Source organism: Lepidochelys kempii, chromosome 14, assembly GCF_965140285.1.
Source record: "Lepidochelys kempii isolate rLepKem1 chromosome 14, rLepKem1.hap1, whole genome shotgun sequence".
Taxonomy (NCBI): domain Eukaryota; kingdom Metazoa; phylum Chordata; order Testudines; family Cheloniidae; genus Lepidochelys; species Lepidochelys kempii.
Window position 1 is genome coordinate 17663525 of NC_136393.1, and position 25726 is coordinate 17689250.

At 44.9% G+C, this 25726-nt stretch overlaps 1 protein-coding gene across 12 annotated transcripts in view; it reads left to right on the forward strand.

The window, feature by feature from the left end:
• SEC14L1 (SEC14 like lipid binding 1) overlaps positions 1–20746 on the forward strand; it is a 140332-nt gene extending 119586 nt beyond the window's left edge. For 10 of the 12 annotated variants that reach the window (XM_078848621.1, XM_078848622.1, XM_073311091.2 and 7 more), the window contains one exon: positions 62–9632. The gene's annotated coding sequence lies outside the window, so the exon portion shown is untranslated. Of the gene's footprint in view, positions 1–61; positions 9633–14552 lie in introns of those variants that run through there. The other 2 variants (XM_073311090.2, XM_073311093.2) reach the window with 2 other exon arrangements.
• Positions 20747–25726: the final 4980 nt, after the last annotated feature.

Sequence of the window (25726 nt, forward strand, 5' to 3'; positions counted from 1 at the left end):
GATTTGCAGTCTGTTTTTAAGCCCATACCTAATAAGTCCCTTTTTTCTATACAATGTATAGAATCCACTGCAGGGCCTAATGACAATGCATATGACATCAGCACCATGAACTGAACACTTCACGTCTGGAACTGCAGCACTGGTAAGGCAGCTTTTAATTAAACACATTACGGCTGATCCTCTGGCCATTGCAGAACAAGGGGGTGGCCAATATCTCCAGCGGGGTCTGAACTGAGGTAAGAGGCAGCAGCACAACCTGAACACACAAGCAAGTAACACACAGACATTCTGCTTTCCCTGTCCATGCAAGCATACCGCACAGAGCTAGGAGCCAAGAATCCTTTATGCAATCACCCAAGAGGCTATCAGAGCCCTGGTGGTTTCCAGGAAAGGAAAAAGAACAACAATATTTAAACAAGATAATGGGCACAAAAGGAAAGGATTAGAAAAAACTCAATTGTGTGTGTGTTAGTGATAAGGCCCAGGTCGTCTCTGATGGGTGAGACTGTAATAATTGCATAACACACAATGGCAACACTTTCCCTTCATTCTGCCCCAGAGACCCCAGATTTTAAACAGCCATCAGCGATCAGACTACATGGCAACTGCTGTCTGCAATCAGAGCCTGAAAACCCCTGAGGGGAGGGGGCAAATTGCATAAGCAGTGGGAAGAAGGTTGGTGTACAGTGTCGAACTCAAGAACCATTGTCTGTCATGCTGACCAATAATGTCTCATTGTTTCCTTGTACTCCACCATCTGTCCATCTATTGTCTCTTGTCTTATACTTAGCTTATAATTTTTTTTAGGCAGGGATCTTTGTTCTGTATTTGTACAGCGCCTAGCACAATGGGGTCCTGGTCTGTGACAAGGGCTCCTAGGTGCTATGGTAATACAAACAATAAAAATAATCATTAAAGTTTCCAAGTCATAACAATACCCTCTTGGAATCCTATACCCATTGTCCAGATCATAAAGTAGCCTTCTCCCTGTGTCCTACAGTGACAGCAAAGAAGGGATAGAAGAGATTGGGCAAGTTTCAAATTTTAGAACTTTTAATACATTCCCCCCCAAGATGCTCCTTGCTCAGACACACCCCAGCTCCTCATTCCCCTGTGAGCATAAGAGAAATTCTACAAGGCCTTTGAATCCTGGAACTCAAGGCTGAGGTTTTTCAAAGCGGACTAAAGAAGTTAGCCACAGTCTGTGGCTAGTTTTCAGAGTAACAGCCGTGTTAGTCTGTATTCGCAAAAAGAAAAGGAGTACTTGTGGCACCTTAGAGACTAACCAATTTATTTGAGCATGAGCTTTCGTGAGCTACAGCTCACTTCATCGGATGCATACCGTGGAAACTGCAGCAGACTTTATATACACACAGAGATCATGAAACAATACCTCCTCCCACCCCACTGTCCTGCTGGTAATAGCTTATCGAAAGTGATCATCAAGTTGGGCCATTTCCAGCACAAATCCAGGTTTTCTCACCCTCCGCGTGTCCCCCCCCCCCCACACACACAAACTGACTCTCCTGCTGGTAATAGCCCATCCAAAGTGACAACTCTCTACACAATGTGCATGATAATCAAGTTGGGCCATTTCCTGCACAAATCCAGGTTCTCTCACCCCCTCAGCCCCCTCCCAAAAACCACACACACAAACTCACTCTCCTGCTGGTAATAGCTCATCCAAAGTGACCACTCTCCCTACAATGTGCATGATAATCAAGGTGGGCCATTTCCAGCACAAATTCAGGTTTTCTCACCCCTTAGAGTCTTCTACGAATTCACAGCATCTATAACATAGACATTGTGGTCTAGTTGTTAGACCTCTGCTCATGCCCATCACCTCAACTCATGCTGCCAAGTTATGCAATGCACGGTCACAAGTAGTTCAGTGGCAGATCTGAGCAACAGAACCCAGGCGCTCTGGCTCCCAGTTTCCTGCCTCCAACTTCGTGATGACAAGCCCCATCACCAAGTCATTTTCCCTTCTGACTGGATAGTTACTAAATTACCAGTGAAAATATCAACCAGATACACAATATGATAGAAGCAAGTGGAGGCTTCTAATTAAAGGGTTGAAACATTCTGGTTCCCATAATGCTATATTGACTATTGTCTTAGTGATCACTGGAGACTGAAATCAGGATCTTAAAAGCAATAGCATAAGACGCTACAGCTTGAGCTAAAGCGCTAAGGTAACTTGAGTTATAACTCAAATCCCATCCACGCACAAAACCCAGTAAGTCCACTGTAATGGTGTGTTTAACAGAAGTTGGCTGGCCCACTGGGGACATAGGCTATAGTTGTAGTGAGTACAACTCGTTAGAAACCTAGCTTCTCTCAAGTGCCATTAGTCTTCCAGCGCTTCCCCATCATTCCACCATGTGCTCAGAAAAGATGAACAAGTTTTCAGACAATGGGGAAAGAATTCATAGAGAGGCCCAGCTTACTGTAGTGCTAAGAACCATTGGTTATGCCTCCCAGAAATCTTAGGCCCACACAAGAGTGAGCATAGAGCCAGTGCGGACACAGCAGCTCAGGTATCATTTTGCCATGTGGACACACTCAGGCCAGATCTACACTAAAAAGTTAGATCAACCCAGCTACATCAGTCAGGGGTGTGAAAAATCCACCCGGCTGAGTGACATGGTTAAACTGATCTAGCCCCCTGATGTAGACAGCGCTAGGTCGATGGAAGAATTCTTCCATCAGCCTAGCTACTGTACTGACGCTTGGGGAGTCTATGCTAACGGGAGAACCTCTCCTGTCACTGTAGTGAGTGACAACACTGAAGCACTACAGTGGCACAGCTGTTTAAGTGTAGACATAGCCTCACTCAAGCTCAGCTAAATCCAGAGCAGTAATTTGAGTGTCAATAACTCCAGTTAACTCTGCAGTGAAAACAGACTCAACCTACTAGCTCCCAGCAGGAACAGACTCATATCTTCTGTGGATCAGGTATAGGCACGACACTGGCTATGGGTTACAGTGACACAGCTGAAACGCCTTACAACTGCAGAGCATATGCAGTAAATAGAGCTGGCACTCTCATTCAGCATCAGCAATGATTCTTCCAGGCTAGACACCGTGCACCCGATCACCTTGGATGCTAAACACCCCAGCCCATTGCATGTCTGTCAAAGAGTCACACCCTGATTCTAACTTCATGCAGTGTTTTTGTTTCAGGCAAAGAACCCTGATCAGTAATGATCAGATAGACAAGAACAAATGAAGCTAGTGCCTCTCCTAGGAGACTGCGTGGCTCCAGGCACCAGTAATTGCAACCCTTCTAGGTTAAGGTTCAAATCCAACAGAGGTCAGTAGTAACCAAAAGTCAGTGGTTACCTTCTGACTGCTCTGAGACAGCCTACATGAGAGGAGTTGGTAATATAGTGAACAGGTGCCATCAACAGCGTCTGTGGTCCCCCACCCTGTGCACAGAGAGTCCCCTGCTTGCCACAAGAGGAGGGAACACTGGCTGCTACAATAAAAGCAGCCCTGTCATCTTTGGAAGAGAAAAGAAAAACTTAACCCCCTTGCCTTTTGTTCCAGGGAAAGCAAAAGAGGCACCGTTTTCATTTGGGGCTAATTAGGGCACTTGGTCCCTTTTCTAGTTATCTCCTACCGAGGGTCAAGTGGTCTCTATTGCTGACTCTAGGCCTCAGTAGCCTGAGGTACACAGGCTGCAGGGAAATCCAGGCCTCCCTTGACTTAAGCCTGTGCCTTTTATTGCCCATTTTCTAATTAGCCACAGGTTTTGTCCTTGTCCCAGTGCTCTCTGTTACCCTCTTCCTAACCCAGCTATGGGTGTCCTCCGCCCATCAAACCCTCATTTCCCCATCCCAAAATGTTCATTATGAAATGAGCCATTACCACTGCAGTTATCCCACTGCCCAAAGCAGCCTCTCTCTCTCTGGGGATAACCAGCTCATAAAAGTGAAGCGCCTCATATTGACAGCCATTGCAACATGTCACCAATGCTCCTGGCTTTGGCAGAGCTGGGAGAGTTACATACTTCTGGAAACGATAAAGCAACAAGCGAGCTAGGCTCCCAGGTGACTGAAACAAATACACTGCATAGGCAGCGTGGGAGGCCTGCCCATCCCCATTGCTTTGTCGAGTGTGATGCAAAAGGGCACTTCATATTGCAACCCCCAGTGGAGTTGTGACTTGCTCTTGAAGCATCGTGCCCTTGGAGAGTAGTGTCTTTCTGGAGAGGGCTGTTTTAAAAGTAGGTGAATCACATACAAAAGGTGGATGGAGTTTAGGGTTCGCTACAGTCTAAAGTTATTAGCGAGAGAGAGAGAGAGGGAGGAAGAGGGGAGAGGAGAGCAGTAGAGCATCTAGCGTGCACCCTAGTCCTGAGACCAACACTGGATCATTCTCCATGCTGTGCTCTCTTCATTTGTCCAGTCCAGTTTTGAAACAGCTGGAACTATGAGGTTTCCACCACTTCCTGTGGGAGACTGCTCCACAGTTTGATAGATCATTTGATTGAGAAGCTTATAATCTAAGGCCTCAGTCCCACAATGTGCTCCATGCAGGCAGACCCTTGCGCCCTTGTCTCCATTGACCTGCAAGAATGGAAAACTGAAAACCGAAAACGGTTTTAGGTGAACAGTCTAAATGTTCTGTAGAACCCTCTCAATCTCATTTTCCCACCAGCTGTAGTTAATACAGTTATCCCAGTTATGCAGCTGGAGAAACTAAGGGGCAAAGCAGGGAAATGACTTGCCCAAGGTCACCAAGTGAGTCAGTGGCACAGCGAAGAATAGAACCCAGGTTTCCCCAGTACCTAATCCAGGGCCCTAGCCACTGACTTGCAAATTAAGTAGCCAGTGAAAACTGGGTGTAAACGCTACCAACTTGCATAAATGAGTGGCTAATTCCTACTAACAGCAGGGTTAAATGACATAAGATGCCAGGCGGTGGAGAAGAGGAGATGGTATCATGCTAAAGCAAACTAGACAGAAACTGGTCATTCATGGAGCATTGTCCCTGTTTTCATCCTAGCACTTACCTGCATTTGCTAGTTGCTATGGCAATGTGCAAAGAACCTGTGCTTGGCCAATAACTCAGTATCAAAGAGGAAGGCTTTCCGTGGAGAGCCCTTGCTGCTGCCTTGGAAGCAGAGTTGGAGCTTGTATCATCTGAAAAGAAGCTATAAAAATTTGCATTAGAGGAAAGCAGACCTGAATGTTAATTGCTCTGCATTAGCAACAGTGGTATTTATCAACAGCTGTTTATGAGTTTAAGTGAGGTTGCAAAAGAATTGGCCCCGGAATATATTACAACAGCAGCAGCAGCTCAGGACAAGGAAGTTGGAGCAAGACTAACATTGTGCTTTGCATTTCTAGTTGTGTGCTAAAAGTGACGCGAGAGGCTACCTCCCCGAGGCTACCTCCACTCTAAAAGCGTGATGTAATGATAAGCATTTCTGTAGTGCCTTGCAAGCTCTAGTCTAAATGTTGTGTTTTCCATTTGGAAAGAGCTGGGACTGGCTGGAGAACAAGATTTCTGTTTCATTAAAAAAATCAGAGGTTTCAACATTTGTTTGTTCTGCACCTGAATAAAAACTAGACCTTTCAAACTGTTTTGTGAAACACCATGCAAGAGGGAGAGACCCATCCCAAAATAACCAAGAGCCCAGTGGTTACAGCACTTACCTGGGATGGGGGTCAAATCGCTGGTCTGACTGATTCGAATCAGTGATTTGAAACTGGGTCTGCCACATACTAGGTGAGTGCTTGAACCAGTAAGTTACTCATTATTGTGGATCCCATTTTCCCCACCCCCCACTCCAGAAATTCCATCCTGGGCCTGAGACACCTTTTAGATGAAAGTTTTGTCGAAACCGACACTTTCAATGAATCAGCATTTTCTGACAAAAAGCTGTTTTGTCAAAAAAATTCCTGATCTGCTCTAGAAAGAGTAGCCACGTACTTTCAGCTTGAATGACAATCAAGAAGAAGAGAACACAGCAAAGCAAGAAGAAACAAAGAGACAGCATGGAGTGGGTGCCTCCTCTAGCCTATGGGGAAACTTGATTAATCTTTGTTTTTTTTCTGAGGATTTAATAAGAGGTTAGAGAATGAGTTGTACATGTTATCTACTAGTCCTGATACTGCAATATTTCAAAGTCACCTTCTATTTCCTTAATTTATCGAATAAGTCATGATTTTAAGGAAATATTTCTTTAGAATACTTCTACATTTCTCATTTCATCTTCTTTGAGCTGGAAATTTGCTCTGAGAACTTTCTGTATTTGCAATGGAATTGTTCAGGTTATTCACTAAGTCAAGAAAGCAAAGACTTGTAAGGCAAAAAAGAAATGCACTGTTTGGATCCCTTTGCCCAGCTGTAAAATCTCATCACCCGTTTTTCTAACACTCTAGAGCCCCCACAGATGCATAGAAGTCTCTTTCTGCATTAGGGTGTTGCTATACCATATCCTTAAAATGGGAAGACAAGTACAGGGTTTGTGCTTGAAATCATGCAAATTTGCAGCATGCTTTTTTGATGAGGGCACGGTGGCAGGTATTTATTAGAAGAACATTCCCAGTGCAGGACTCTGATCCCCAAAATGGCCCAGGCAAATAACAGTGTGAAAGCCCTTGAAAGGCCAAGATCACCCTGCTGAACTCAGTGGGTGGGCTGTAAATCAGCATGCCCACCCCCTACAACAACCCGGCCGCCACCTTCAGTTTCCTCCTTTAACTCTTCTCACCTCCTGCCCCCTCTCTTCCTCTTCTAGCAGAAGCTCACAAATTCTTCAAAAGAAAAATTGACACAGTATAATGGGATCTCCATCCCCCTCCACTCTATCCCTACGCCACCTAGCTCTTATCGAGAGCTCTTTGTCAGTAGATCTCAAAGCGCTTTATAAAGGAGGTCACTGTCATTACCCCCATTTTATAGATGGGGAAACTGAGGAATAGACTATTGACAGAACTGGGAATAAACTCCAGGTCTCTGGAGTCCCAGCATTCTACCCACTAGACTCTTCCTCATAGCAATTTGGCTGGGGGGAAGGGTGGCTATCTCAACATTTTCCTCTGGCTAAAACTGAGCTCTTGAGCTCTCTCCCCAACCCTCCTCTCTTCCCTCCTCCTAAGTCACTGTAAACAGCACCCCTCAGGCCTGTAACCTGGGTATCATCTTTGACTCAGCCCTCTCCCTACATCTTCCCACTTCCTGTACTTTCCTCTCCATGCACACAGCTAAAACTCTCATCCCAGCCCTAACCATCTCACAGCGTGAGTACTGCAAACTCATCCTCTCTGCTCTTGACACATGTAGTCAGACAGACAGACAAACTGAGCTGAGCATAAGGCCGAGGAAAAGGTTGAAAAGTCAAGCATTTGACGGAAGAGCAGGCTTTGAATGGCATGCAGTAAATAAAGCCTGGGGCCACATGTTGAACAACGAGGAGAAAAGAGAATATTGAATAGCTGCTCATTAAGTGAGCACCATCAAGTCCCAGCCCATCTGTCTCCTCCCAAGGCTCCCTGACCCACCCTGACAGGGGTCTCTGCATTCAGATCAGGCAGCTTCATCCTCCACACTGTCTGGGACCAGCGGAGGGGGTGGCATTGAGAGCACAGGAGAGATGGGTTCCCTGCTCTCAGTTCCAGTGCCCAGTCCAGGCCCTGGCCCACCACAGCCCAGGCTGCAATTGTAGGGAAAGTCCAGCTCAGCTCCCTGCAGCGCCAGGTTGGGGCCTGCTCCGTGCAGACAGAATTTCAGTTTTTAGCTGTGAAGTTTAGCAAGTCTCTGCTAAACATGTGCAAAGTGATTTTTCAGAAGCTTGTAACTTGGCTAAATTTCGATGGATTACCCCAGGATTAGCAAAAGGCATAACCCCAGCACCAGGGGTGGCACCCAACCCCCCCAAATTTCAAGTCCCTGATCCAATGCCCAGTGGCGCAAGAGCTTCTCAAAGAAAAGGTCACCAGAATTTTCTGAAATTAAAATCAGCCTGAGGAAGACACCTAGCATGGAAAATTTCTCTCACAGATCTTGGGAAACAGGCCAGTCCTTGCCTACAGACAGCCCCCCAACCTGAAGCAAATACTCACCAGCAACCACACAACAGAACCACTAACCCAGGAACCTACCCTTGCAACAAAGCCCGTTGCCAACTGTGTCCACATATCTATTCAGGGGACACCATCATAGGGCCTAATCACATCAGCCACATTATCAGAGGCTCGTTCACCTGCACATCTACCAGTGTGATATATGCCATCATGTGCCAGCAATGCCCCTCTGCCATGTACATTGGTCAAACTGGACAGTCTACGTAAAAGAATAAATGGAAACAAATCAGACATCAAGAATTATAACATTCAAAAACCAGTTGGAGAACACTTCAATCTCTTTCGTCACTTGATTACAGACCTAAAAGTGGCAATTCTTCAACAAAAAAACTTCAAAAACAGACTCCAACGAGAGACTGCTGAATTGGAATTAATTTGCAAACTGGATACAATTAACTTAGGCTTGAATAGAGACTGGGAGTGGATGGGTCGTTACACAAAGTAAAACTATTTCCCCATGTTTATTCCACACACACACACACACCCCCCGCCACGGTTCCTCAGACATTCTTGTCAACTGCTGGGAATGGCCCACCTTGATTATCACTACAAAAGGTTCCCCTCCGCCCCCGCTCTCCTGCTGGTAATAGCTCACCTTAAGTGATCACCCTCATTACAGTGTGCATGGTAACACCCATTGTATCATGTTCTCTGTGTCTATAAATCTCCCCACTGTATTTTCCACTGAATGCATCCGATGAAGTGAGCTGTAGCTCACAAAAGCTTATGCTCAAATAAATTTGTTAGTCTGTAAGGTGCCACAAGTCCTCCTTTTCTTTTTGCGAATACAGACTAACACGGCTGCTACTCTGAAGCCCAAATGGTTAAAGTTTGCCAAAGAAAATGCCAGGCAAGCTGAATATAGGCAGAGCTGATAGCATCATTTATTATTATACATGAATAGTGCTGCCCTTGGTTACCCATTTGTCAAATTTTCTATAAGCACTATCATGCTTTTTCCTGTGCCATCATCCCTTATGCATGGAAGGAGCCCTCTGTAATAATCCGCACAAACCGCCATGATGCTATCCTCCTTTAAATCTATCCCGAAAACCCACCTATTCAGTGATGTCTACAAAACACTTGTCAATAGTTACCCAGCTGGTGCGCGGTGGCTACTGCTTATTATACTGCTTATAGATGTCTCACCATTCTTTAGCGCTTCCCCCACATCCGTCTGTCATATCCATCTGTTGTCCCAGATTTTATAGGTTTCAACTGTAAGCTGTTCAGGGCAGGGACCGTTTCTTTGTTATATGTTTAGATAGTGCCCAGAATAATGGGGGCCTGGCCTTTAGGCACTGATAATAGTGTACCTAGGTCCTGTACATGGGACTCAACATGGCTTAGCTCTGAAGAGGTTAATTAACACAGGATTTAATATATTCATTTCATTGCCTCTACCTCACATAAAGCAACACTGTTCAGAAGGGTAATTCATACAGGAGAGCGTACATTCCTAATTACTTTGACTGATGTTACAATTCATGCACAGGAACACACAATTATCAGCAATAAACCATCCCAAGTTTAGGACTTGTCATCTGGTTTTCGTCTGTACGGATAAGGCTTCTGATTTTAGGTTTCAACAGACAAACACTGAAAAAACAGCCCTGGCACAATAAAATAAAAAAATACAAATAAAAATTAGTGTTTATCCAATAAACATTAGAAAAATATCAGAAACAGTTACTTATACCTAAGGGTGTGTCTATATGGAACAGAAACGCGGACGATGGATGTGTGATTACTAAACTGTGCTAACACGTTGCACATTAATTGGTCTGTGTAGACCATGCTGGTATGCTCTAAAGGTTCCTTGGTGTGCTTTAACATAGTGCTGATTGGAACAGTACTACATTTAAGTGCATTAGGTAACATTACAAGGAGACTACTCATTACAGTATATATTACTATAGTGAGTAATATGTATAATATATATTACAATATACCCAAAGCAAAAGCCTTGAAAAACCCTGTATTTGGACCTCTACATAAAACTCAAAAATTGCTAAAAATACATGCAGAAAAATGAAATTAATAAACCCTGACAAACAGAAGCCCTATGTATGGAGCAGGCAGTAGTGCAATTACTATAACTTAGATGCACAAGACTGTTCAAACATGGCATTGTTTTCTCTGGAAAACATAGTAAACCCCACTCGTGAAAATGGCAGAAACAAAATATACCTTTCAATGGACTACATTTGCCACATGCTAAATGACATTCATCTTGCCTACATGTCCGTATATAACACCAAATGCCTATGTAAACACAATAGTACTTTGCGCTTACTCAAAGGGTAACATTTTCAAAAGTGCTTAAGTAGCTTCAGAGCCTAAATCTCACTGGGACTTAGGTATTTTTGAAAATTTTATCCATAGTACCTTTCAACCATGGGAAGATCAGACTTTGAAGAAATGCCACAGAAGGGATGTTAGGAAAGTCAAAGCCCATCTATGTAATTAGCCTTGTGAACATTCCCTCTTCCCCTCTTACATCAGCTCTGAAGTGCTGAAGTATAGACTGGTATGGAAGTTGAAAGCAAGTTGAGCCTGAGAAAGGGACCAGTGTAGATGGCAAAAGCAGCACAGGCTGCTAATTTAAAACACAGTATGACCTACAGCCTTTGGTTTTGTCTGTCCCAAGAACAGTGGCTAACCAGGCCTTAGCTTTTGTGCTGTCTCTGAAGGGCTAATGATTCAGATAGGAGGCGGCATGGATTGGACAAGCTGCCAGTCTAGATTCGGTATGCGCATGAATCCAGCCATCTGGCTGGACTGATTCATTCAACTCTCCTCCAAACAGGGCTAGGCTCACTGGTACATTACAGGTACTTTGTGTCACCAGGGCAGTGCTTAGCAGTCAGAGCATACCAATACACCATCATCTGGCTCAGAGAGTCTGAGAAAAATGTAGCCACTTAGTGGAATGTCTCATCCTGTCAGATGAGACCAGCGCATGTTTAACACACACACAACCTTGGTTGGGACTGGGCCTCAAGTCCTTTGAGGGCTATAAAAAGCTTCAGGCAATTCAACTAGCAGGACTTCCGGTAAAGTATTCTTAGCAGAGAGTTCATCATACTGCCAGGGCTAGAGCACTTTGTGGGAGGTCCTCATCTCCCCAGTTCCCACTGAGGGCAATAGGAAAGGACAGCACTCATCTCCTCAGCACTTTCCAGGATGAAACTCCTAGCTCCCTCCTGGGCCTGCTCAGTGTTATATGGGCCTTCAGCATATCTGGGAAAGCAGCATTAACAGGATACCATGGATGGTCAAAACAAGGCCCTTGCAGCCCTCTGAAATGTCATGCAGTACAATGGGTGCCTTGGAAATCATTCCTGGGCTCAGATGTGTACGGTAACAGCAGGTGAACTAAAGCAGACTGGTTAGCGCACCCTGCTCCTCTGGGGTTGTGGGGTGCAAGTTCAGCACTTGTCTCACGCACAGTAGGCTCTGTTTAATCAATTAGTCACCTCATGAACCACCAGGCAATTCAGTGTGCAGATGTCAGACCCTTCTCAGGAGTGCCAGGAAACAGCAGCATGGGACATTCCAGGTGGAAACACAGATGCAGAGGACAGCGAGAAGCACAGACAGGATCTGCTTTCCTTGTGCCTGGCTTCAGCCCTTCACTATCCTGAGCACTAACTCCATAATTAATCACATTCACCCAAAACATTAAACCAAAAATCAAAACAAAAAAAAAGAAACCCGATACAGAAGCTTTGGGCTTGACATTTGCTGCCCCTTTACAGCCCTTAGGATGCGAGTGGTAGATCCCGAGTAAACAGTCTGCATCAGCCATCAATGCAGACATGTGCTCTTGGGCAGCTCCAGCAGGAATTGTGCCTCTTGCCGGCATGGGTCAGAAGTTCAAGCTTCACCTCATTAGAGTCTTTACTTTATATATATATATATTTATATTTATGAGGACAAATATTGTGTGTTCTCTGGTCCTGACAAGTTGTTTCCACAGTCAGGTCTAAATTCAGCTAATTACTATTGTGGAGCAGTGCACACGGCTCAGAAAGAGATAGGGCTTTTCACAGGTGCATAGCAACCAGTCCCACATCTTTTACACTTGCATGTGATCTCTTTTTTTCCCTTCACAGGCAGTTAGTTGACCCTGACTTGCTTCTGATGCTGCTATAGGAGGGAGGGAGGGAGAAACCTGTAGCTTTGCAAGGTACCACTGCTAAGTATTGCCCTTGTATTTCACAGCCACATTCAGTAGGATTCTATTAAACTGAGTCATGGGTGAATCTAAACTAGCACTTTCCCCACCATTGATCTAGCTTCAGTTCACCTCCACCAGGAATAGCAACGGTGTAGGCAGGAGTCAAGGATCTGTCCCCATCAGAGTGCCCCCTTTGGCTATTACTTGGCAAGCACACACTCACGAGTCTGGTCCTTCTAGTGGAGCATCCCATGTCAGTCTAGTGGTGGTGTTCTCAGCCCTCTGGCTGAGGCCTTCTGGCTAGTCCCCCCAACCCCCGTTTTGGAGTCTCAGGTGAAACAAACAAATTATAGGATCCAGGGCTTGTCTACACTTACAGCACTGCACCGGTGCAGCTGTGCCACTCTAGTGCTTAGTGAAGACTCTACCTAAGCCGACAGGAGAGCTTCTCCCAAGAGATTAGTGTAGGTACTTCCCCTCCCTGAGAGGTGGTAGCTATGTTGATGGGAGAAGCCCTCCTGTTGACATAGTGCTCTCTACACCGGTGGTTAGGTCAGTACAAGTATGTGGCTCAAGGGTGTGGATGTAAATTGATCATAACAACTTTTTACATATGTGAAGACTGTTAAGAGGGTTTTTTTCTTCTAAACTAAACATGCCCTTCTTTCAACTTTTCCTCAAAAGGTCACGTTTTCTAAATCTCTTACCATTTTCGTTGCTCTCCTCTGGACGTTCTCCAATTTGTCCACATCTTTCCTAAAGTGTGGTGCCCAAAACTATACTAGCCTTTTCTGCTGAACAGAGCAGCTGCATCATGTCCTATTCCTGTCCCAGAATACAGGAGTGACAGAGTGAACAGTAGCTAACTTTACTGCAACATCAGTATATACTCATAACAGTCCCTAACTCTTGGTCTCCATCCAAACAGGCTCTCAAAAATCATTGCCAGTTAATCGTAAAGGCTGATCCAGCCAAGGCTTACTCACAAGAGTAGTCAGTCCCACTGATTCATCTGGACAACTTGTTTGAGTAAGGACTACTCACCTGAGTTAGGGATAGGGTCTTTATTCATGGCAAGTAAATTTCAATCGCTCTCTTTTATAGAAAATAAAATATACGGATGGGGTTTCAAAAGCACCCAATGGTGGCCTAACTCTGCTCCCACCAAAGTCAATGGGAATCCTGATTAGTGCATTCACATAATCTAAATTCAAATATTGGCAAACTGGGCAGTTTTGACTCTGTTTCACTCTGAGTTTTGGGGTCCATTTGAGTGGAAGATCAAAGGTTTGAATCAACATGAAATTGCATCTGCACCAACCTCATGAAGCAGAGCCACAGCGCCATGTGCAGGTCAAGTCAGCTGGCCATCATGCGCAAGACTCTACTTTTAGTTCTATACATTTTCAGGTTGACACTTGAAAAATGCCTTCCTTGGGTGTTTCCTAAAGGCCTTTAACCCAGCTGGCAAATGGATGCATTACCACAAAGAGAAAATCAGATCATGCTACCTTTTCTGCCACCTCCATCCAGTATTTCTTTCCTCTTTGCTGAACTGTTATACACTTTTTGGACATTCAAACAGAAGCAGCGTGTGACATCAGTAGCAACACAGGGTCCAGCTTCTCACAGTTCTCTGGAGACGGGATCCCGGCAAATAAGTTGCACAAGTTAACTAGAAAAAATTAGTTCAACAGGTGCAAATTCCTAATGTAGATGCACTTAAACTGGTTTAATCCTTGCTTAGATCAACAATCAGATGGTATAAAGCAGTGGTTCTCAACCCATGGCCTGCGGCCCAATCAGCCCACAGCTGCCGCCGTTGTGAAATGCTCAGGGCCATAAAGGTAGCATATATATTGTGTGGATGCAGCCCATATAACACAGATTGCTGCATATCCAGCCCAGAATGGTAAATATGGTTGAGAACCACTAGTATAAAGAATTGGTTTCTCTCTAACAGTACAAGACAGCAGCCACTAAAATCACATTAGAAGCTAAGTGAGGGGGAAAAAGGCAATATAGATGCCCAGCTCTGATCAAAAGCTAACTCCTTTATCTTTGAAAAACCCAGCCTTAAGAGGTCCGATATCTCACAAGCAGTCATGGCTGGATAGCGTATTTCCTAGTTCATGTGTCATGAGGCGGTGCAAAGAGAACAGCAGAATTGACTAGAAAGGGAAGTGGCAACAACTGAACAGAAAAAATGCCAGCATGTGAATTTTTCAAATGTTCTTTAAATTCTCCTTATATCCGTTTGAATCTTCTAGGCTAATCAAGCTGAGAAATCCTCAAGTGGGCCCTGAAGAGCAGTCTGCAATGATCACTGAAGGAGCCATTAGGAAAGGTCAAGATGCATCCCTCTTCTCTGCTCAGGCACATTCACAGCTGGCCCAGAGTAAACCAGCTTCTTTTCCACCAAACAAATCCAGCTAATTGTGACTCTCTAGCAGCAGCAGTTGGAGCATGACTTGGCAGGTTTCATTGGAGTTGCAAGCAATTGCTGTAAACTGGGAGGGGAGGGAGAGGGACAGCACTTAATTTGTAATGGAAGAGGTGCTGGGGCTCAGGATGTTCCTTTGGCTGCTGAGTGTCGTGTATCTGATGCAGCAAGCAGAGATGCCAGGGCTATGAACTGCCAAGCCCAGAGGTGCTGGGGCTAAGGGACAGGTAAAGCTGAGGTGGAAGACGAGGGAATCAACATGAAGTTGCATTTGCCCCAAACTCATGATGCAAAGCCATCAAGAGATTGCACAGCTCCATGCTGAGAATGGGGGGAGCTGAATGTCAGCCAGCATTTGGTTGCTGCAAGACAGAGAGAACATGCTGCGCCTGTCATTTCTGCATTAGAGCTGGGTGAACTATGCATGGACAGGGGGGAATAAGGACCCTTCTGAATGGGACAAGTGGGCAGCACAGCAATGACCTACACAGATCCAGGAACCTATTAAAATCTGGGCACAGGGAAAAGGCCAACCAACGAGCATCCTATCCTTTAGAAACCCATCCCCAAGGCGTAGGGAGATGATTAGCTACTTCCCACGCACTGGAGAACGGGAGGGCAGAAAAAGCAGAAAGATGCATTCTCATGGATAAATTAAAGACTTCAAGCCTCCTACTGGGTATCACTCACCAGTGGCAAATTCAAGGCCCCACAGAAGTGAATGGAAAGGCTCCCATTGCCTACAGAGGGTTTTGGACCAGCCCCTAAAATGCTGATTTCCCAAGCAGACAGTGACTCAATGTCAGCAGCATTTTAAGCAGCCAGGTGAGAACTTGAGCTTAGATCCAGGTCCCTTCTCCCCCCCAGAGTAGCAGAGATTGGAAGATGCAAGTGTAACCCTTCTGTCAGGTGAAGTGGGCAGCAACCAAGTCGGGGTTCAATATCTAGGGGTTCCTTTCCATCAATACAACACAGAACTGGCTCAAGCCCCCACCCAGTAACCTGGGAAAATAACACACCACCCCTGGGAGCCTCTGAGGGGCAATACTTCCGCACTCGCAAGCACAGAGTCTGAGTGTAGAAAAGAAACTTTTAACGAAAAAAGTCAACTGACATTAATTAGGGAAAATGCCACAAGCAGGATTCATAAACAGAACTCCTTGTGAATTTCATAGGGCAAAGAGAGGGGCTCCAATCTGAAAGGAAAGCTGTTCCAGTAGTTAGTCTAGGTCATGGGACATCTCTGTTCAGTTTCCTACTCTTGGGCAAATCACTTATCTTCTCTGTGCCTCAGTTTCTCACCTGTAAAATTCTCTCAGCTGGGTTTAATACTGGTGTAACTCCAAGAATTTCAACAGAGTCATTCCTAGTTTATGCCCAAGTGAGATCAGAATCTCCCCATTTTAAATGACCCAGGATGGCAGAAATCTTATGTAAACAGCTGACCTCATAACATTTCCCTACAATAAAAGTACTGAGTGCTAAAAGACCCCTTTTCCTCAGAGAATCGCAAAACCCTGCACAAAGGAAGGTTATGTTTCATTAGATCATTCCACATATAGGGAGAAGGAAACACAGAACTTAAGTGACTTAGCCAAGATACCACAGCAAATCAGTGCCAGGGCTGGGAATAGATCTCTCCTAACTCCAGATGCAGTACCCTATCCACTGGACCACAATGCATCCAGTCAAGGAAGACTTTTGAGAGGGTAGCGAGCAGATTTGGCAAGACCTTTGCTATTTGGGGTCAAGGTCTTTATCCAACAGTTCCCTAAATTCTAGCCCTAGTTGGGGCTTAAATCCAACCCATACTCCAAACCCTAGCTTGGAATGGATCCCAGCACTTAACCTATCACTAGGTCCCATCAAACCCCTTCTTTTTGCAAACCCCTTTAGCCATGCCACATTCTTGAGCCGGAAAGAGTTATGGGATGGACTGTTTCATCACAGACTTTAATAAGCTCGTTAATGAGCTGACTATGTTCCTCTTCTTTTCGAGGATAAAATAGGACAGACTGGCATGACTCTACTGCTGCCTCAAGCACGCTCCAAGCAGCAACAGAGTTGAGTGTCTATTTGTCCTTCAAACCCCCCCCCCCCAAAGATTGTTGCAAAATCTCCTTGTGGAGCTTAGTGGAGAGAGCGCTGGAAGGGAGAGCGTCAGGATGGAGAGACACTACGTTATCCACAATAGGCTCTATGAGTCACTAGCACCATCAGCAATGACTGACAACGTGAACTAGGTCTTGGGCTAGAGAGAGAGGATGTGGGTGTTTTCCACATGTCCTTATAGACCCTGTGCTCAAATTTTTGCTGTTGTCTCACTAGGCCCCAGTGAGCAGATGGGAGTTTCCAGTCACAACCCATATAGCTACCAGGAAGGTGAGAGGAACTGAGACACCACAGACGTAAGAACTATTCAGGAACAAAGCACAAAGAAATTATAAACGTACTTGGCCACTTTTTCAGCAATCAGGCCAGGTTGCTCTCTACCTACAGCTAAGAGGTCATCTGTGCTCCTGGCAAAACCCCATCATGCCAGTTATGGTTTTGCCCACAATTGATACCCTAGATTTCTGTTTCCGTCTTCCAGGCTAAGGAGAATTGTATGAGACTCTCTTCTGAGCCCATCAGTATTTTGTTTTAACTAGCTGGAGGTGTGTCTGCTCAGTGTGATCAGCCACACCCTTCTGTCCCCAGGGATGACCATGCCACCTCTGTAGAGCTCCCAGCTTCCGCTAGCATGGGGGTGAGATACCAAGACATGGAATCAAATTGGAGTCCTCAAGTCCCCAAATCCAAGCATGGCAATAGAAAGCGATATGGAGAGAGGGCACAGGCGCGCTGCACTGTGGCCAGTCAGCAAGAGGTTAATTTTGGTTCAGCTTCCCCCTCTCTGTGTTCAGGGGCTTTTAGCATGTCTGGTTAGGAGAGAGCCTTTGGGAAGCTCATGCTCTATACACAGGACTAGGCAGAGCCCCCAGCTGAAGACATTAGCCTTGGGAGAAAAGGCCATGCTGAGTGCAGCTGGTTTGTCCTCCGCCACTGAGTCACTCCACCAGCTTATGAACATGTAGGGCAGCAAGACAGGGGAATGGGCTAAAATGACCCCTGCTCTTCTTCGCTAAGGGCTATTTAGGGTCCTCAGCACACTGAAGAGAGAGAAGCAAGAAGAGAGGTTACTGAAGGAACCAATTAATGGTTTTACAGAGGGCACAGAATTGCTCGGGACAGGGTGTACTTTACTATCCTATATTACCTAGAGTATGCCACAGAGATCATACCACTTAGCTAGCACTGTGCTCCAAATGGTGCTTGTCTGGCACTCTCCAGTTCCTGCTGTTTCTTTACTCCCTGGATCCCTTCTCTCCCACGCTAACACTGCTGGCCCTTCAGCATTTCTCAGCTTCTCCTCACTTCTCATGCCCCTGTACTGGAGAAGGCTCTTTGTTCCTCCAATTATTTTAATCTCTGCTCAGTCCTTCCCCACTTGGGCAGCTTTCCCCTCTCATTCTGTCAAACTTTCAGCTTGGCCCTTAAATTGATGATTTCAGATTTCCGCTCCCTTCCCCAGTGTGTTGTAGAGCAAGCCCCTGGGGAAAAGAACATGCATATTCATAAACTGGCTTCCAGTAGCCTCCTGGAGCCTCCTTTTACAAACACTAGGCCACATCACGTCCGCTTCTGTTTACACTACAGGGAAGGATCATCTGCACGTGTCCATAGCCCCTCTCTAGTTTGCCAGTGGCATTGCCTAGTTAGCTGCTTTTCCTCATAGTCCAATTAAATGAGGGGTTTTTTCAGCTTTTCCTAGGAGCTCATTTGTCCAAGAGATGGAATGCCTCATGCCTGGGGTTTGCCCCAGAACTCTAGCTGGATGAGTCAAAGGTCCAGCAGCTTCAGGGATTCAGAATGAACAGATGGTCTCAAATGGCTTGGTTTGGATACCAGGGTCCCTCATGCTGCCCCAAATCAAGGAAGAACTGGGGATGGGGCAGAGAGAAATAAATTTGCGTAACAGTTACTATTCTGCCTGTCAACATCCAGACACTTCATTCCTTGTCAGAACTTCAGGATTGTCATCATAGGCTAGTTTTATGCTCCCAAAGGTGGTAGCGTGGAGGTTAGGTGACAAATTGGTGCAAAGGATTAATGCACCATCCTTTCCCACTAGGACCTTTGATTTACTTCCTGACAATGAAAATGGGTTTTGTCCTCCATCCTGAGGTTTAGTCCAGGAGATGCACCGCTAATCCACTAACCTCCTAACGTGCAAGGCATGGGGATTAGCTGGCTGGGGTTCAATCCAATGACAAAGATAGGATATTGGTAGCACAGGGATGGAGCAGCTCAAAGCCATGGTGGAGATCATAGCTTCCCCTATAATTGCAAGTGTTTCCCTGCACTTTGTTCACCAGACTTTGGAATCTAGACTTTAATGGACACCCACCTGCTGTCATAAAATCATACAGCAGCAGTGCTGGAACAGATTTTTCTCATTTTCCTCTTACCAGAAGGTTGTGACTGTTTCTTTTAGATGTGGGCCTTGCTGCCTTTGTATCCTTGAGAGCAAGCTACTGTACTTTTCCCTACATGGGACTACAATTTAAAATCGACCTGGAAACTGAACCTGGCAAAGAAGGCAACAGTCCACTTGGCAGGTGGATATCTCACTGTGCGCAATGATGCTAGTGCTCTGGATCAGCATGGATGGCCTGTTGGCCTCCTCATAGCATTTAAAAGGTGTTTTGACCTATAAAGCCCTAGCTGGCTTGGGACCAGCTTGACAGGCCACATCTCTCCCACCGTGCTAGAGTGCTGAAACTGCAATCAATTCAGGCACTGGAATAAAAGAGACAACGCTGCTAGCAGCTTTCAGTCAAGGTTAATGTCATCCCTCTTTTCCAGTGAAAGCAGCAGGCGAGGGGCTGGGATTGCAGTAGGGGATGGATGAACCAGTTCACACAAAATAAATTGCTCCTTTTCCTTACCCTTCCTCTCGGCTAATCACCCAAACTCAAACCAAATCAGAACTTCTAAGGAAGTTCCAAAATAGGTCTGGGTAATTACAGTACACACACATAAGGCCCTTGTACTGCCATTGAAGGACAAGAAGGAGTTTGCATATATTCTGGTTTTCTGGATGAATGCAGCAGTGCTGGGTAGTAGTTTAAATAATTGATGGTGACAAGAGGTGTCCATCAACATGATCAGTTCTGCTGGCAGGAGAAAGAGGACTTGATACCCTGCCCCTCAGAGAATCTTCCTCTTCTCTCTCTGACTACAGGGTTTGTGTTTGTTGCGAGAATTAATTTATGCCTATAGAGTTGGAACAGCTGCAATAAATAATTCACTTTGAAGATATGTAATGCTCTACTACATGCCAGACAGAAATAAATATATCCTTAGTCTATCTCTCCCCTCTCCCCCCACAGGCAGTGAAGTTTTTTACTTTTGCAGAACCGTGGAAAAATAAAATACAAAAAAGAAAAATCCTCTCCAATAATGGCAAGAATGTCTAATTAGGAACAAACTCAAAGGATCTGAGCCAGGAGTCCTTATTCATGGGAGAAAGGGTTGGAAGCTCAGGTCCAAAGATAGTACCAAATTCTGGCAGTGTTTCATGTAATCACTAGCCAGAAGACCCATATAGAGCAGTGTGAGATATGTAGCTGTGTAACTTATGGACTGTTTTCTGTGTACTGCAGCTTTAAATTTCTAGGACACTGCTTGAGGCAGCTGCCATTTTGTGCTTAATTTGAATGCCGTCCATGACAGAGGGGAGTCATGAACACACTGTGCTATACTGAGGTCTTTGTATACACTAGAAAAATTAAACCAACTTAAGTCCTCAGCACATTGGCAGGACATTAACACACAAACTTGCCCTGCACTAGCTACAGAGGGCCTAAGAACCAGTTAGAACAGACTACCTTTCAGAAGGTTTAATAGCTGGTTAAAATTCACTGGGCTCAATTCAAACTGGTATAGTGCCAGTGTGGATGCTGTAGGAACTTGTATGGAACTTGGAAGGAAGAGCACAGGTTGCAGGAGGGAAGAATTTGGAGAAGGCAGCAAAAAGTCAGAGTGTGTGCACATGGCTGGAATGCTAGTTGTAGTTACACCACCTTTGTAGGTACTTCTCTTACTAAAGAGCCACTTTAGTTTTCAAAATATGGCATCCTGTCTTTATTACCCAGCAGGTGGTACATGAAACAGATGCAGATAAGCTGAAAACAATCCAACAACTACTCCCACTATTGTCCCACATTTTGGAAATGCTGTACATACAGTCTAGGCACAGCAATCCCTCCACTCCCTAACCCTGTGTAGCTGCTGCATGGCTGAGTGTGTCCCAGGACCCTCAGATAAGGGGCATCATCGAAATGCACAGAATTATTTAAACTCTTTTGCATAAATAATGGACAGTTTGGCAGATTCACTAGGAGCACTGAAATCTTGTACCAAAAACCAAGCTCAGAGTTCTATGCACATTAACACTAATCAAAGTCTGGTGAAAGACATCCGAGGAGCAGAGAACAAAGTTCCTGTGAATGTTAAAATTACAGCTAACAGAAAGAGAAAGAGAGAGAGAGAGAGAGCGCGCGCACAAGTTATTTCCTAGGGGTGTATTTATTAGCTCTCTGATCAGCCCAAAGAGCTGTTTCTAATTACGTAACACTAAAGCTATTGAATCTATTGGACTGGGTGCATCCTTCAGCCGAAAAAAGATTGGCCTGACCTTTACAGTTCATACCCAGTTTCCAACTCCTGCAGCATCTAATGGGATTTGCTAGTCCCAGCTCTAGTCTACTGAGGAGGTTTCAAGTCTACCCAGACTGTTTGCATGCAACCATCATCCACCAGCCCCAGAAAGACAGTTGCACTTTTTTGACACAATGTAGCTAACAAAGCCTAGGATGAAACATGCAAAAGCCAGAAATAAACTTTTCGGTGAAGGGCACTCCTCTTTGGCATGAACTACTTGAGGAGAAGACTATGCCAAAGCTGTCCATCTTCAGTACACACTTCTAAACCAAAACCTTCCTGACAGAACAGAACATTTACGTGTGTACACTTGCCCTCCCAGCAAAACAGAGCTACCTGGAACAAGCAGAGGCTATGAGTAGAACAACTAAGTCTTCTAATGGTAAAATTTTGCAGCTCTAACCTAACTTGTTCCTTACCTAGCTATTGTGGTGATGCGCACTACAGAAACACCTTGGACAGATAATGGATATTAAATTCAAAGTTTCTGTTGCAGTAAAACTGATTTTGTGTTCTGATGACAAAAATAGTAATCAATATCAGAGAGATTAGTGGAAGCAAACACACTTTTAGCTGCAGTGACTGTCAGAGAAAGATGTATGCTTGTCCGTTGATAGACCCTGATTAGACTCCTATATTAAATCTGTTAGGGCTGCAGGTCTACATTTAGTATTATGCCACGTTGGTTTCAATTACCTTTCTTAAGAAAGTAAAAGCCTAAGGGCCTGATCCAAAGCCAACTGAAGTCAATAGGAGTCTTTCCACTGACTTCAGTGAGCTTTGGGTCAAGCCCTAACTGAGTCAAGCACCGTTTCTTACTCACAGTTCTGTTATAGCTCTTCCTAACTTGGTACGCACTCCTTGCTGTTCCAGGCCTGGAGTCCCCACAACAACATGTAACAACATGCTTAGACAGCAGAGGTCCATAGTGCCGAGTTTCCATGACCACACTGCACAGCTTTATTCCAGATGTCTAGGAGCTCCACAGGATTATTGCTTCTCTGATGCAGCTAGGTTAATAGCGGGCAACTGTATCACCACGGCCAGTTTGTGACTGGGCAGTGTCCCCTCCTGACCTCAAATCTGATCTTCAGAGCTCAATGTGGGGGTCTCTTTCTCTGACGCAGGCAACGTGACCAAAGGAGGCCAACTGACAGCAGCCAATGATAACTTCAGTCCTCTCGAGGCATGTTCTCAGGGATGCATCCCTTTTACTGATAAAATTAAATCATCTTATACCCAGCAGTTGCTGCTGGCAATGCACATGAAATGCCTCCAGACTCCTGATATCTTGTTTAAGCAGCATCCACGTTTCAAATCCATAGAAGAGGATCAGAAGTACACAGATTAGATACATCTGTACTCTGTATGTAGTTTCATCTTCTTTTGGCTCCAGACCCTAGGTAGGTCCTTCACAGCTGAGGTTCCTAAACTAATTCTCCTTAGGGTGTCTGGCTGGATGTGTCTGTCTGAAGACAGTTTACTGCCTAGATAAATGAAGTCATCCACCACTTCCACAGTGTGTCCGGAAGCACAGATCTGGTCTATCACAACTTCTGCACTGACGCTCTGGATTTTTGTTTTTGCCCAAGAAGTTCTTAAGTCCAAGGCGATCTGCCTTGTGCTAGAAGCTCTCTAGTACATCTTTGAGATCGTTTGCCTCCTGACCAAAGAGGATGACATCATCTGCATAATCCAGGTTGGTAAAAGAGGTTGAACCGACAGTTAATACTGATATTTGTAGAGATATGTTCAAGGAGCCAATCCATTGCATAGCAGAACAGGGCTGGGGCTAGGACATGACACAGCTCAGTGAATTAATATCTCTCTCTTCTGATCTGCAGGAGCCCCTGTTCTACAAAAAGAAAAAGGAGTACTTGTGGCACCTTAGAGACTAACAAATTTATTTGAGCATAAGCTTTTGTGAGCTACAGCTCACTTCATCAGATGAATGCAGTGGAAAATACAGTGGGGAGATTTTATATACACAGAGAACATGAAACAATGGGTGTTACCATACACACTGTAACGAGTGTGATCAGGTAAGGTGAGATATTACCAGCAGGAGAGAGAAAAAACCTTTTGTAGTAATAATCAGGATGGGCCATTTCCAGCAGCTGACAAGAATGTGTGAGGAACAGTAGGGGGGGAAATAAACATGGGGAAATAGTTTTACTTTGTGTAATGACCCATCCACTCCCAGTCTCTATTCAAGCCTAAGTTAATTGTATCCAGTTTGCAAATTAATTCCTATTCAGCAGTCTCTCGTTGGAGTCTGTTTTTGAAGTTTTTTTGTCGAAGAATTGCCACTTTTAGGTCTGTAATCGAGTGACCAGAGAGACTGAAGTGTTCTCCGACTGGTTTTTGAATGTTATAATTCTTGACATCTGATTTGTGTCCATTAATTCTTTTACATAGAGAATGTCCGGTTTGGCCAATGTACATGGGAAAGGGGCATTGCTGGCACATATCACATTGGTAGATGCGCAGGTGAACAAGCCTCTGATAGAGTGGCTGATGTGATTAGGCCCTATGATGGTGTCCCCTGAATAGATATGTGGACACAGTTGGCAACGGGCTTTGTTGCAAGGATAGGTTCCTGGGTTAGTGGTTCTGTTGTGTGGTTGTTGGTGAGTATTTGCTTCAGGTTGGGGGGCTGTCTGTAAGCAAGGACTGGCCTGTCTTCCAAGAGCTTTGAGTGTGATGGGTCGTCCTTCAGGATAGGTTGTAGATCCTTGATGATGCGCTGGAGAGGTTTTAGTTGGGGGCTGAAGGTGATGGCTAGTGGTGTTCTTTTATTTTCTTTGTTGGGCCTGTCCTGTAGTAGGTGACTTCTGAGTACTCTTGTGGCTCTGTCAATCTGTTTCTTCACTTCAGCAGGTGGGTACTGTAGTTGTAAGAACGCTTGATAGAGATCTTGTAGGTGTTTGTCTCTGTCTGAGCGGTTGGAGCAAATGCGGTTGTATCGTAGAGCTTGGCTGTAGACAATGGATCATGTGGTGTGGTTGTTTGTACAATATCCAGTAAAATGGGACCCTGAATCTTCATAAGGGCCTCAGGGCACTACTAGAATATAGAAAATTAAATACCACTGTCACATAAACTGCTTTATTCATTTCTGTAGCTATGGTGCGAAAGGACTCCATTACTGTAAGTAGCCTCTGAAGCTGAAATGGGACATGGACTAGTTAGTGTAAATAGTCACAGATCCCATTTAAAGTGATACCGAATGAAATGTGTGTCCAAAGTAGAAGTACCTCAGTAGCATACAAAACACTTCCTTTTGAGGGAGAAAGATGTGTGTTATGTAGTTAAATAGGTGCAAGGAGTGTGTGATAAAAATAGATCTGTGAATGAAAACCTACAGTACTACCATTTCCATTGAGCTATTGTGGTTTGATCACGCACCTTGAGTCTCTTGTGGCAGCATAATAGATTCAGCAAACCTGCAGCAGCTTCACTGCACGCGTATCTAGTTCAAGAGACAAAGCACCATCTGGGTTTAATAAGAAGTCCTACAAGTGACTATAAATAAGCTAGGAAGAATGTAATGAGCTGCCTTTGAGGACTGTTACGCCACCCTTATTTTTAGGTTGCAGATTAGCTAGAAGCCAAGCAATGTATGAGCTTGCCACAGTTTAACTGGGGATTTTGTTGGTGTGCCACTAAGGTCCATTCTCCATGCACCACTGCATGGAGAGAGCCAGTGGGTTTTGAATTACACCATGAAAGGCTAACGAGGACACTGCAGCCCAGCATAAGTCAGACAGTGGCTGGGAGAAGATAAGTTCAGGGACATTTCTAGAAAGATATGGTCACACATATTGGAACTCTAGCAAATGGACACTGGTCTTAACCATTCTTTATCTTGCAACCGGGAGAGGTGAATGGTCGGCATGAAAAAGTGACTGCCCCATAAGTAACAGGCATCAGGGGAACAGCAACCTAGCATGGCACAGCTGAGCAAGCAAGCAAAAGGGATCCAGGTGACAGTGTTACCAACCCCAAACATTGAAATATCATGAGTCAGGGCTCCCAAAATCAAGAGACTGGCCTTGGCTTAAAAAAACCCATGAGATTTTAAGATGTATAGGAGATGGGGCTTTAAGAAAGACTCCAATTACTGTGAGATTTGCGATAAAATTGCAAGAGTTAGCAACACTTTTCTGTGGGAGTGTCATAAAAATAAAGGGAAGGGTAACCACCTTTCTGTATGCAGTGCTATAAAATCCC